General features: G+C 36.3%; 1 long non-coding RNA gene across 1 annotated transcript in view; it reads left to right on the top strand.

Moving 5' to 3' along the window:
• Nucleotides 1-8,710: 8,710 nt before the first annotated feature.
• Nucleotides 8,711-15,459, top strand: part of LOC141513249 (uncharacterized) — a 28,296-nt gene continuing 21,547 nt past the window's right edge. Inside the window, exon 1 of the long non-coding RNA XR_012475747.1 lies at nt 8,711-8,902. This is a non-coding gene — a long non-coding RNA (uncharacterized LOC141513249). The remainder of the gene's footprint in view (nt 8,903-15,459) is intronic.

Here is a 15,459-nt window from a genome sequence, read left to right as displayed (position 1 = left end):
GTAAGACAATTTAAATCTTGTATCATGCTTTAGAAGTAAAACTAACTATAAAAGAAGATGAGAAAGAATTGAGGAAAATTCCCCTTGTACATCCTGGTAGATTAAAATAAATAGATGGTTTTAAGAAAGTCAAACTCACCAATTTACCCATCAATAGAGTCATCATTTTTCAAAGAAAACTAGGGAGGAAAGGCAATATGTATTTTCCAAACAGAAAAAAAAGTGATCCTGGCAATTAAAATTTGTTAAGCATAACCTCAGTCCCTAATGAAATAATGACTCAGATATTAAAATTGAAAAAAGTAAAAGCAGGCCAGCTAGGTGGCACAGTGGAAAGAGCACTGGCCCTGGAGTCAGGAGTACCTGAGTTCAAATCCAGCCTCAGACACTTAATAATTACCTAGCTGTGTTTGCAAAAACCTAAAAGAAAGAAAGAAAGAAAGAAAGAAAGAAAGAAAGAAAGAAAGAAAGAAAGAAAGAAAGAAAAAGTAAAAGCATCTAGAGAAGATAATGGAGATGAGAGTAGTAGACAGCACTATGGATGTAGAAGGGATTTCCACATAGATTTTGATTTTACTACAAATGAAACCAGAAATCATAAAGAAGTATATATAATATAAAATATATACATACATTGTATCATATGTCCATAGAAATATAAGAACATATATAAGCACATAAACACAAAGCCATTAGAGAGGACACTTGCAGGAATGGATTATAAAAGTCTTCATGTAGAAAGTAGGGTTTCATCTGCATCTTGCAGGAAAAGAGAAAATCCATGAGGGCAAGGGAATAAAGAGAAAGCATAATACTTGTGTGGCATGACTACAATGACCTTCTTCAAGAAAAGAGCTAAAGGATGTGCTACATATTGGATGGTGCTTATCATAAAAAATGAAATTCATTCTATATTAACAGATAAGAAATGACTGGTAACAGATGTAAGTTAGTTTAGAAGCAGATGTATGTATGTAGCTAGACTAAGTGGTTAGAGCAAAGATCAAAGGAAACACCAAATTAGAAGGGAAAATAAAGATGAAAAGAAAATATTATGCATGACTGTAGTCTGTCCAAGCCAACCTCCTTAGACAAGCTGTTGATTCCAAAAGAATAGGAAATGGGCCAAAATTTAACCACTGATACTGTCAGAAAGCATAGCTATTTCAAAATGGTGACCACAATGAGGAGGCGAAAAGATCCCCGAAACTTTGTTAACCAGCATGCATGTAATCTCCATGCCAAACCAAGAAATATGGCAGGCAAGGCCTTCACTGGTTTAGAGTAAAAAACCCATGTGCAAAATACTAAGGAGGAAAAGACTATTACCATTGTACCAATACAACACAGAGCCTATGATCTTATGAATGTTTGGTATTCTTGCCAATGGTTACAACAATTCAATAGTGTCTGCCTATCCAGTGTTACTCTAAACCATGATCTCATATAACTTTGCTTGAGGATATCAATCAACTTTCTGATGTATCACTAAAACACCATATTTAGTACAGGCAGTTTATCAGTTACCCTTAATTTTGACCACAATCAACTCTTCTTTTTCATTCATAAATTTCTGTAATTGTTTCTTTAGTCAGATTTCTTATTTATGCAATGTTTTACCCTTCTCATGCCGATTGTGTACCCTTCTATTGCTCTTTGGAGTGCTATTCAATTTTAGTTCTTCTAAGAACAGAATACAGTTGGGAAAAAAATGAACCTGCAAAAATGTGAAATCAGTTAAGACAGATCATTTGTTGAGAACAATGATAGGCAAAACTAAGAAAACAATAGACAAATATTTTAAGTGGGGGGGGACAAATAAATATTTATGGAATGACATTTTCATCTATATCACATATTTTATACTCATTTTAACCGTATCTGGATGCGGTAGGTAATATCATTTAAGACTATCTATTGGATACTATATATCCAAGATGGCGCAGCTACTAAGAAGTTGTGCCAGGGCATAAACCCAGGAGGTCTTCCAGTACTTTAGCTCCAGCCTCTCATCGATCCTGTAATCCATGATCCTACTAATATCTAAGAACAACAGTGTTAAAGGACAGAAAGGTGAAATCTCTTCTAAGGTTTTCCTGAGCAGTTTGTCCTCAATACAAAGATAGGTTGACATAATTTTGGGACCACATATTTGTCTCTAGAGATTGGAAATCATTGATAAAGATTACAAGAAACTTGAGATACTTAAAAGTCTCTTGTTTTATATCAATATAAGGCATAGAATATAGTTGGATCTTCTCTAACCTCCAGAATTTCCAAAATATCATTTGCTTCATGTATTTAAACTTTTAGATCAAAGACTCAGGAATCGCAACTTTGAACCCATACAAGGGGATAATAGAGAACATCTATTGGCTTAGAGATAGGTGGATCTAAGACTCAGTGAATTAAAAAAAAACACTTGTCAATGATAAGTCCATGTCAACTTGGAAGAAGTTCTCTAGAGAAGTCCCCCAGAGATCTGTCAATGGCATAATTCAAAACTAGACCAATTAGCTAACATTTTAGATGAATCATTCTACAGACTAGAATGATGCATTATATTTCAATTCTTTGGTGCTTTGGGGAGGAGTTGATGTGTTGTATTTTAAAAATAAAGTTCATCTAATAAGGTGAAACAATATAAAGGTAAAAGTCTTACAATAGGATTAAAAAAATCAACAAGTACAAGCTAGGAAGATGCTGGTTCATATGTGATCTTTTTTTTAGTTATTTTTGCATGGCAATGGGGTTAAGTGGCTTGCCCAAGGCCACACAGCTGGGTAATTATTAAGTGTCTGAGGTCAAATTTGAACTCAGGTCCTCCTGACTCCAGGGCTGATGCTCTATCCACTGCGCCACCTAGCCATCCAATGCTAGTTCATAGGAAACATATCTAGGCATTGTCTTGGAGTGCAAGCTTATAAGTAACAATATCCAGAAAAGGATGTTGGAGAGATTCCTGTTCAGGACTTGTTTGGACTTGAGGTCCCTTCCAACTCTAAGAGTTTGATAGTTAACCTTTAGTTCAGTTGATTGATCTGTCTTATAAGAGAATAATTCCATTAATTTCACAACAGGAATCATTCATGTTATTAGAATTTAATTCTTCAGCTTACCCCATTTCTAGAATAACTTCTCCATAAAAATATTAGCACAGGAGTCTATTCTTTCTCTGAATTCTGAAATCTGTATTCCTCAAGTCTAAAAGGCCCCATGGCTATTGCCAAGTTTCTTCTCTTCGATCAGAAATCCTCAGAAGGAGTAATTAATTCAGAATAAGGAAACTGATCCGTGGATCTTTTCTCTGCTTCTCCCTCTATCACAATGACTTTCTGAGTGGCTGGGTATGTATGGTTCATTTGTTCATTCACTCTTTCATTCATTCAGGTTGGTAGATAAGCAATATCTGTGTAATATGATTGGTGAGATAAAATGATAAAGTGAATCAGTCCCTGCCCTCATGGAGACTACAGTTTAGTAGGAGTGATAGACATGTATATGATAACTATAGTGTAACTTCTAATATAAGTGGATAAAAGGAGTACAAAGTCATATCAAAATGCTTCAGTGTCTCACCTTTTTTTTCCAAGGGCTCAGAACAAGCATGCTTTTCTCACAGTCAACTCATCCAAAAAGCTAGAGAGAAATTTCCCAAGAATTCTTCCAGTCTTTTCATGATCTTCTGGCTTCCATGGCAGAGAAGAAAAGTGGGAATGGAAAAATAGTAGTTTTGGACAAACAATTTTCAGCATTTGGAATAAAAGCTCTAATTCTGAGAAATGCAAAGAGTTAGGACATAGAATGGATATTACTGTGGCATGAGGCTCTGGTTCCAAGTCCCTTGTTGGTGGGGTCTGATGTGGTGATGAGATCTAATAAGGTCTTTCTGATAAAATTCAATAGAGTAGTCTTCTGTAATAGAGGCTGATCTCACCAACTTGAGTAGACAAAGACATGGATAGGTGGGTTTCCTTTAGTTCCTCAGTATATTCTGCTTCAGAGTCTGTTACATTAATGTGACTAATATAATTGTAGGATTCAAATATCTTTATCTAGAGAAAAATATCCCTATAATTCTCAAACATTCTCCTAAATTAAACTTATTACAGTTGGGTGAGTGTACCTGAAATCTTCAATGAAGTGACAGGTGTAATTTAGCACTGGAAGATGAATTATAGGAGATGAATTATGGGATTGCCCTTTAGGAATAGGCTGGAAGCTCAGTCCTGTCTGTCAAATAGGTCCCTGCCTTCTAGCGAACTCTGCAGGTGAATGAATCAGTATTTGGCATATCAGCATTTAATGCAGCCACCATGCTAATGTCTTTTTGAAATGAAACTGAGAAAGCTGTTAACCCCGGTTAGTCGGGTGTCCCCTCTATGACCTGGATAAATCATCAGTGCTGGAGCTGAGAAAAGCTCCATTGTCATTGCTTTGGGGAATGAATGACTGGGCAGTGCAGAAGCCAGGAGAACAGACCTCTCGGCCGAAGAGGACTTAGGATTTATAGTTCCTTTGATTGAAAAATAAATGCCATTCATCCCACCTTTTTGGTTTGGCTGATCCTTAAAAAGGATTTAATGACTTAACAAAGTCATTTAAATAATAGATCCTTCTCTCCTTCACCTCCCCAGGCTTTAGCTCTTCTTCCTACATACACACATAACACACACAAACACATACACACATACACACTCATATATACACATAGACATACACTCATATAAACACACATACATACACTCCCAGACACACACACTCACACACTCATACACATACACATGCTCACACACTCACACTCACACACACTCATGCACTCATACACACTCACACTCATACACACACTCACACACTCATACACTCATATACACTCACACTCATACACACAATCACACACTCATACATGCATTGTACCTATATATAGAGCTAGGCTTTGCATAAACCCTGCCATGCACACATATATAAATATATGTACAAATACATACACATGTACATATATACATATATACATATATATAATTTCCTGAATTATATGTGAATCTATCTATGTGTGTATTTTTATGTATTTCAGAGTTTACCCAGGGTCAATCTCTCTCTCGCCATATATAAATTTAAGTGCCTGTGTAGAGAATCCCAATGAATCTCAAGGACAACTCATTTCTAATATCACAGCAGCAATGGGCTAGACATCAAAATGTGAAATCAGCTTCTTTAATTTTTAATCCTGAAAGATAACTCACTTGTCCCCAGGCTAGGGTGGATAGACTATCAGACCTAGAATCAGAAATATCTGAGTTTAAATCTGACTTCAGACATTTATTAGCTGGGTAACCTTGGAAAAATGATTTCACCCCTATTTACCTCAATTTCCTCATCTGTGAAAATGGGAATAATAGAAATTATAAGTACTAAATAAATGTTAACTTTCATTATAATTATAATCATTACTAGCCATAAGCCAGCTAAGAGAACTGAAGTCTTTTCACTGTTGTGAAATAACCTGACAGATGCACAAAAAAAGTCAGGTAATAAGACTGATTCTCTTGGGTCTTGATTTGAGTCACAAAAGTCTACAGCTACTTCCCTTTCCTTTGCTGATCAAGGAGGGAGATAACTTTCAAATTTCTGTCTCCTAGAATTATTTTTTTTAATTTAAAATTTTTATTTTCAATTCCAAATTCTTTCCCTCCTTCTACCCCTTCCCTTAGCCATCAAGAAAGCAAGAACAACAATACCTGTTATATATACAAAAGCCATGCAAAATGACTTTCTCCATTAGCCATGTTTGTGGGGATAAGGGGGATGCAAGAAAAAAGTAAAAAAAAAATCTGCTTCGGGGCAGCTAGGTGGTGCAGTGGATAGAGCACCGGCTCTGTAGTCAGGAGTACCTGAGTTCAAATCTGACCTCAGACACTTAATAATTACCTAGCCGTGTGGCCTTGGGCAAGCCACTTAACCCCATCTGCCTTGCAAAAACCTAAAAACAAAAACAAAAACCTCAAAAAAAAATCTGCTTCAATCTGTTTGTAGAAATCATCAATTCTCTCTGAAGATGGAGAGGATTTTTCATCATGAAGCCTTTGGAATTCTCATAGATCATTGCATTGATCAGAATCCTCTTAGAATTCTTAAAATTGCAAGATGACTCATATGGTAACTCAGGACCACTGTGTTTTCTTCCCAATCATCTATGTGCACTAGAATCATAGTTACAATCCCTTAGTTCCTATGGTATACCAGACATGAATCAAAGCTCACAGTGACAGCTATGAACTCTTCTTGTACTTCCAATGACCTGTGAAGCAGGCATAGGCCCAACCAAATATCTCACCCAAAGTGACAAGAACAGAGATGTGAAATCAGTGAAGAGTTTTTTACTTCTTTCCTACAGGAGTGACTTATACTTAGCATGAGAGATGGTTTTCTCTTCAGTTAGTCCAGAAGAACACTCCTCTGGAGTTTTAAGTTTAAGTTTTAAGTTAAAATGAGGAATGATATGAGAGACCAAATTATGAATTCATTTCTTAGTTCTGAGATATCAATTTTTTTTTTGAAATTGACAAAAGTGGAATCATAGGGCATCAAAGATTTGAGATCTAAATTTATTTTCCTCTGTTCCATTTCAAGGAGGGGAAAAAATATGGGACAATGGTGATTTCCTTTGACCCAATCACAATAAACATCCAGTCCAATTTCAATTTTCCCAGGAAATATGACAAATAATTAAAATTCACAAATAATACCCAAATTGCATTTTAGCTAATAATTTCAATTTGTTTCTACCTCTCCCTCTGATCAATATTATCATAACAGATAGTAAAAATTTTATTAATTTTATTTATTTAAAGCAATGGGGCTAAGTGACTTGCCCAAGGACAAATAGCTAGGTAATTGTTATACATCTGAGGTCAGATATGAACTCAGGTTCTCCTGATTCCAGGGCTGGTGCTCTATCTACTATACCACCTAGCTGCCCCATAGCAGGTAGTAAAATGAACAAATATGGGTTTTATCTCCTTGTATTATCTACTCACTTTGATGGAAGATCAAATGTGCAATGAAATGATGAAAGAGGACATAGGAAGGAAAGAAAAAAAATCAATTCTGTAAAATTCACAAACTATGTAAACCCAGAATAATTGAGAGTTGGTTTTAATTATAGAGATGAATGACTACTTCCTGTTTCCTCAGATTTAAATAAAAAATGAAGGAGTCATCCTACCGGAACCTCCACTGAGGATTAGTGGTACACCTTGGAGTGTTTAAAATCAATTCATGGTGACATCAGTGAAATAGAAATAGGGCTCACTATTAGGCAGCACTAAGCTGCCTAATAATGACTTAGAAAGCGACATGATTAACAAAATCTGTATTCTATTATTTTATTTATTTTCTTAAATCATTCCCAAATACATTTAAATCTGGTTTGGGACAGATTGGGGAGTATTGGTGGTAGGTCAGGTGTTTGATAAGATTGACCTAGTGGATAAAACACCAAACCTGGAAGTCAGGAAGACCTTCATTCAAATCCTATAACCTTGAGCAAGTCAACTAACTTCTTCCAGCCTTAATTTTCTGATTCATAAGATGGGGACATTGAGAACATCTAAATCACAGATTGTTCTGATAATCAAGTGAGATAATATATGTAAAGTGTTTTGTAAACTTAAATGCTGTATAAATGCATGGTTGTCAACATCATTAAACTACACAGCAGATACTCAGGATTCTGCCTTCTGAAGAACATATAAATGCAAGTATGACTTTAACAAAGAGATTACAATGGAGTCTAGTAGAGAGTCTCTAGGTAAAAAGGAGTAAAGAAAGAAATGGAATTGAGCTTTCTGAATATATAACCCCTGGGAAAGATTTTTTTAATCTTTGTCTTGCAAATTTCTTCATTTTGGTTATTTTAAATTCCATATTGAAGAGTTTAACAGACCATTACAATATTTTAAAATTCATGAATGTGGCCTTCAGTGTATGGTCTTAAGGAATGTTTAGATTTTTCAGAAACTCAAATATAAGGGACTTATATTCTACAAAAAAAAACAAAAAAACAAAAAAGGAGAAATTAATTACCATTGATTTAAAGGAGAGCTTAAGGATCTGATGTCTACCATGGTTAGGCACTGTTTTCATTCTACCTTTAGACTTCTATTTTAGATATGAATAGCACTTAATGAATGAAAATGCATTTTATTAATGCCAGGGCAGCTAGGTAGTGTAGTGGATAGAACACTGGTCCTCAAATCCAACCTCAGACAAGTGACACTTAATAGCAGTGTGACCTTGGGCAATTCACTTAACCCTGATTGCCTCATATCCAGGGCCATCTCCAGTGGTCCTGATTCATATCTGGTCTCTGACCCAATTGACTCTTGAGGAGGAAGAAAGGCTGGTGACTTAGCACAGCACCCCCCCTCACTCAAATCTAATTGCCATGGTATCACCTTTCCTGATGTTCATGGTCTTCTTCAGGAACAAAGGACAAACATCATTACTATGTGCAAAACATTATAGTTTTCTCCTACAGATATGAATGGTAGTGTGTTTTTTAACAACAATTTCCAAAAATAAGAAATACCATAAAACCAAGGAGACAAAATATTTCTCATTTTATGATTATAAGCATAAAATAGATGATGAAAAAATGGAAAAAAATCTTGTTAAATTAATGCATTTTGTTTTTTTCTACCAGATTAATAAACACAATCAATATCAAGTCCTGTGCTGCCTAAAGGTATCAACATGATCCTTTGTTATGACTAAGCAACACAACAGAGGAATGCACAAGCTTCAATCCAGTATGACTTGGAAGAGAGGTTAGAAGAAACCAAACATGAATCGCAAAAACAAAACCCACAGTGTACCGAAATTTCAACATGGCCAAGTGGTGGTGAGCAAAAATAGGGACCCTTTCCCCTACTTACTTGGGCCTTTGGAAGGCTTTGACCAAAGGCAAAGCCTCATAGCAGAATGAATAGAGAATGTGAGGGGGACTTCTTAACTGAAAGGGTACTGAGTTAATAATTTGTTCATTTATATAGTCAGATATTAGACTTGTCTTTGAGTTGAGATTCAGGTTATTTTTACCATTTCCCCTTGTATTGTAAAAGGTGCATAAAATTTCTAACCCATCATTTAACCTCTGAGTTTCAGCATTCCCATCTGTAGACTGAGAACTCTATAGGTGACTTCTGTGACCTATTCTTGCCCTAAATGAATAGTCGTACTTTTAAGTAAATGAATGAGCTCCTTTTATAATTTTGTTTGGTTTGGAGGAGTTGTCTTCACTATTTCCAAAATTGCCATAATTGCTGTGACTTTTAAAGAGTAGTTATGTTTTATTTTCAGTAATTCTATAATTGTAGGTAGTCATCACCATGAAAATAAGTATATTCTCTAGGAAATAAATCCTAGAGCTTTAATGTAATTATGTGGTCACTCTTCTTTACTTCTTTCTATAAATAGACTGCATGTATCTTACTTTTGATTTCTAAAAACCTCAATCAGGAATCCACTAGAGAATTGTGATAGTATGGCTCTGAGAAGACCACTTGGCTTAACCAGGGGAGCTTCTCCAACATACTTTTGAACTATCAAAACTTAGGATGATTTTATTCTTTGAATTACTGCATTAGCTAAAGACCCTTTTTTTAAAAAAAATAATTAACTATAGAAAGAAGTCACTGTATATGAAAAATTGCATGTTTGTCTATAGATTAAAATAACTTTAGGGCTCCTTATGTCTTTCTTTCCAATGAGTCAACAGTCTTGTCCCCAGTAGAACAATTGTAAATTAACAGTATTTCCTAAGCACCAATTAAAGGTACTGCAACCCTTTTCTGAAGGATACCAAAACCAAAAAGCAACAACAAGAAAAATGAATAAAAGAACACATTGCCACAGCCCTCAAGTAGCTTATGATATAATTAGATAGATTCAACTTGCTTCCATGAGAGATAAGATTAGAACAACTGCAAATCAATATAGTATTGCACATTTATATAGCTCCTGCTGAATGCATAATCTTTTCAGTGTTGTTGAGTTTTTAGGGTTAGGTTAATTAGAGAATTTCCTAAGAGGAGTTTTGATTAGTCCATAGTCAGTGAAAGAGAGAGAGAGAGAGAGGGAAAAAAAATGGGTAGAATAAACCTGCAACAAAAACCATAAGAGATTCACAGGAGCTATCCCCAAGAACTCTCTATTAGCCTCTGAATCCTCTATGTGGTGCTGTAACATAACATGTTGGGAGTTAGATTAGCTTGGCAGGATTAACTCAAATCAGGAATCATCTATTAAGTGCTTACTACTGACAAAGTCAGAGTGATTTGGGGTGCTGATGATACAAAAAAAATAGGCAAAAGACAGTCCCTGCCCTTAAGAAGCTTACAATCTTATGGGGGAGACAACATACAAATGTATAGAGAACAAGCACATATACAGGATAAATAGAAAATAATTAAGAGAGGAAAAGCACTGGAATTAAGAAGTGTTAGGGAAGGCTTCCTATAAAAGTGGGGTTTTAGTTGGGATTTAAAAGAAAGCCAGGATAAGTGGTTGGTTCTTGTCCTTTGTTATCAAAGGAGACCAAAATGGCATTGCTATCTTTAGGATAAATTACGTGTGTCCAACTGTGGCTGATCAGCCCAATATGAGCTCAGACAGCCACAAAGAATGCTAGAGAAATGGAGTGTCCACTTCTCAGAATAGCCAGGTGTCCAGTGCCATTGAATAGAAAAGTATGTGATAGTGAGGTATAAGAAGACTGGTAAGGTCGGAGGGAGCTAGGTTATGAAGGACTTTGACATGAAGCAGAGCATTTTGAATTTGCTCCTTCAAGACAGGGACTAAAAGTTCACTTATGTTTATGTTATCAGCACTAAAGACACAGTATCCAACACATAGAAGATGCTAAATAAATTCTTACTGACTGATTGATTGATTGATTGATTGCTGGAAGGCTATGAAAGAGGTGTTAGGCTTGTTATGCTTGGCCACAAAGGAATGGAGTTGGAAGAAATAGAAGGAAGTTGAAGAAAAACAACGATGTAAGATAAACTACCTAAAGATTCAAGCTGTATCAAGGCGAAAGTACCTGAGATGAGATTTGAACTAAGGTCCTCCATTGTGCAACCTAGATGACATTTACAATCTTTGTGACCTTGGACAAGTCACTTATCCCTGAGGGCCTCACATCCATATCTGGGCACTGGACCCAGATGGCTCCAGAGGAGAAAGTAAGGCTGGTGACTTGGCACAGAAAGCCCCTCATTCAAACCCCCATCACATCCCTGATGTCATGGTCTTCTTCAAGAACAAAAGACAAACATTATCATCATCGTCATCACCATCATCAAAGTGAAAGGTTGTATATATAGTAGCAGAAAGTCTTATTGAGTTATGAGTTGGATTGAAATCCCTTACAATTCTGAGATTCCTTGATTCTGTGAAGAACTGCATCTACCTTAATAATTTGTGTAAGATCACAGATATGCATCAAGAGAACGGCGGGATGAAAATGACATTTAACTACACATGATTCACACAATTGTATATGCTAAAGGAAAAGGGACATCCAGCTAGGTAATTTGAAATGATACAAGCAGAAGGTAGAGAAGGGTGAATGGTTGAAACTGTTAGTGGGAGAACTCTCCAAAGGAGTGTGTATATATAGAGAGAGAAGAGCAAAGTCTTTAGGCAACTGGAGTTGCAGATTTGGGAGTCCTCTACCTTCAAATTGAATCACTAACTAGGACTTGCTGAGTTTACCAAGGCAATGAGTTTAAATGAAAAAAGATCTGCGAGCCCAGAATAGTCTTCAGGAAAGCAAATAGTTAATGAAAAGAAAGGAGAAAAGGAGACAGCAAGATCCAGCAAGAAGAAAAGTGAATTGTCCAACAAATTAAAATCCCACAGAATAATCAAGTCCAAAAGAACTAAATTACTAGTCATTTGGCAAAATACTGAAATACTCTGGGGCTCTGCTTATTATCTTTCTTTTCATTTGCTAAGTTGACTCTGTTAATCCTGGTTTAGGCACTCCCCATTCTTTTCTCAAGTTATAGTATCTAAAATGGCATTGCTGGAATAAGAGCTGAATTATAGTGTAGCAAATGCTTGTCATCAGTGAGGATTAGAAGTCTAAGTGATACATTTTTAAAATAACCCATGGGAATTATAGGCACAACACTAAATCTTCCAAGAGGACTAATTTGGCAAGTAAGAGAATACAAAAATTTTTCTTGAGGTACCAGATTCGTGTCGGCTGGTACCAATTTCCTTGTTTCCCAGTGGGCTCTGAAGACAATAGGGAGGGGAACTCAGGAAATGAAGACATTACTGACAGCCGACTAACAGCCAAAAATTACTTTAAATGGGTTGGCGTCAGTTAGATACCAGCTATGGAACAGTACGCATCTGTATGACATGTGGTTATTATGCCTGAGGGTTTGGAGTGAATAGTATAGTGCAGGCCTTGAGGGAAGGAGATAAGGAGAGGAGATGAGGTAGAGATGGGAAGACAGATTTCTTGTAGATTTACTTGTTTTCGGTTCCCATTACTTCTGAAAGAACTTGTGTGCCGAACTCTACTTGTCGGCTCTTTGGAGAATAAACCTTTCAATGTTGTTCCTTTAATCGAAACCAGTACCGTTGATGTGCTTAGGAGACAGATGCCATATAGAGAGAGTTAAGAATATAGAAGGATTCTGTATTCTTAGGAAGGGAATAGGAGGACAGACTTGGTCCCAAGGCCAGGATAGGAAAACAGAAAATAACTACTTCATGGTTTCCCTGAGCTTTCCTATAACAGTTTGTTTGTATTAATCATATTCCAAAAAGTGCTATGTTTAAAAAACAATCCAGTCATCAATGAGTCTTAGAACTCATTTTATAACCTTTTAGTTTTTGCCAAAATTAATTTCATCTTTCAGACATGCAATATGCCTTATAATACTTTTCCATGAACTTTTCCTAATATATTGTTTCATTAAATCTCTATTGCATTTACTCTAAGAACTCAGCTCTTGTTAAAAAATCATCATTGGCTTCAGATACCAACACATATTTAGGATCTGACATCAACCACAACAGGTCAATGTAACAGTCGTTTAAGAGCACCATAGTGGCAAAGTAGATAGAGTTCCAGACCTGGAGTCAAGAAGACTCTTTTTTGTGAATTCAAATCTAGTCTCAGACATTTACTAGCCTGTGTGATCCTGGCCAAGCCACTAAAACCTGTTTACCTCAGTTTCTGTACCTATAAAATGAGCTGGAGAAGAAAATGGCAAACCACTCCAGCATCTTTGCCAAGAAAACCCTAAATGGGGTCACAAAGAATCAGTCTCAATTGAAAAATGACTCTATAACCACAACACCCATTTTTCTCAGTTATCTGTCTTGGTCTTTACTTATCACATGATAGCCATATCGACTTTCTTTGTTTTTTCTCTTTTGTAGATATGGAATGTTGGCTATCAATTAAGTTGCTGCTTAAGCAGAAATTTAGGAGTCTGCCTCTCATCTTGATCATTAAATCTGTTTTGAACTTAGTCTAAACAGTTCAGCTATTAAGGGATTTAGTAATAACATTTCTCAATATTAATTATGTCTCTTTTTAAACCTGTTTCCACTACTTTCTACAGGTGATTTTTATATCTAGGAATTTTCTCATGCTCTGTTGGTCAATGCAAATATCTATTAGCTTGAGAAAGTTCTCATTATCAGTTGATTAGTTCTATCAGAAAAGACCAGTTCCTCTTTCAGTAGTTTGATGGTCACATGGGTAATCTTAAGGGTAACTCACTCCTTGGGGATGATCAAACCAACTCTACCTGAGCCATTCTTGGAAGTTCTGCCCCATAAATCCACCATAGAAAAGTATGTTACAATGGAGAGAGTGCTGAACTGAGAGTCACATCAAGTTTTTCATTCTGATTCAGTTTACTAACCTAAGCAAGATATTTAATATCTGTAAACCTCAGTTTCTTCATCTGTAAAAAGAGACATTTGGACTATTACCTCCTAGGTCTTTTACAGCCCTAAATCTGTAGGTCTTTTAATATTTGCTGGGTACCTTTGTGGCATGTTTGAATCTCTATCCATTATCCCTCACTCTGAGAGGGAAAAGAAGGAAAGAAACAAGTAACTATTAAGTGTACTATGTTCCAGGCTAGGGGAGCTACGTGGCACAATGGATAGGCCACTGGACCTAAGGTCAGGAAGACTTCTTTCCTAAATTCAAATCCAGTCTCAGACATTTATTTGTCACATGACCCTGCATAAGTCATTTAACCCTGTCTGCCTCAATTTCTTCACCTGTAAAATAGCTGAAGAAGGAAAAGACAAACCACTCTACTAATCTTTGCCAAAAAACAAACCAAAAAAAAACCCCACAAAGAGTTGGACATGACTAAAATCTAACTAAACAATAGAATGTGCAGGGTACAGTTACGCACTTTACAATAATTATCTTATTTGGCCCACCCAAAGTTCCTGGGAGTGGGTGCTATTACTATCTCCATTTTATAGAAGAAGAAATTCAAGCAAACTTGGGTTAAGTGACTTGCCCAGGCACACAGCTAACAAATACATGAGGCCAGATTTGAATTCAAATCAAATATTTCATTAATAATATCTTTATTCCACTTTCTTATGTACATGTTGCCATTGGCAATATGTAACAATCCACTTATACCCATCATGTGCTTGTGTAGGGATTGCCCTGTGAATCAACATCATGTTGCTGTAGCTTAGCAGAATTAACTCAAATAAAAAAGCATCTGTTATGTGCTCGCTATGGGCAAAGCACTATGATATGCTCTAGGCTACAAAGATACAAATAAAAGAATCCCTGCCTTCAGGGAGCTTGCATTCTCTGGGAGAGATAATATACATGTTAGAAAGTGCAAGATAGTTTGAGGATGAGAATACTAACACCTGGGGCAAGCAGCAAAGACTTTCCCTGTAGGAGATGATACCTGAGCTGGACCTTAAAAGTGGGTGAGGCTTCTACAAAGCAGAGGCAAAGAGGAAGTAGATTCCAGGACCAAAGGACAAAGCTGTTCCAGACCCTAAAATGGAGGTGATGGCTTTCCAGTTTGGGGAAGAGTTAGTAGATCCTTTTAGCTGGAATACAGAATGTGTCAATGGGAATAACATAAAATATCTGGAAAGGTAGATTGGAGCCTGTCTGTGAAGGGCTATTAATTTCAGGTTAAAAAGTTTGTATTTTATCTAAAAGCTGTGATTTTTGAACAGAGGAGTGGCATTGTGCCTTAGGAAGAAGATTTTAACAACTATGTAATGCTGAATTCAAGAAGGAAAATTCCAGAATCCAGAAATGGACTCAATATACAGAATGAGATATACATTTTTGGATATGGGCAATATTGGAGTTTGTTCTGCTTGACTATGAATGAAATTTTATTTCATTAGGGGAGATGGAAGTGG

Source organism: Macrotis lagotis, chromosome 1, assembly GCF_037893015.1.
Source record: "Macrotis lagotis isolate mMagLag1 chromosome 1, bilby.v1.9.chrom.fasta, whole genome shotgun sequence".
Taxonomy (NCBI): Eukaryota; Metazoa; Chordata; class Mammalia; order Peramelemorphia; family Peramelidae; genus Macrotis; species Macrotis lagotis.
Note: the sequence above shows the minus strand (reverse complement) of the source record. Positions and strands in the feature narration are given on the sequence as shown.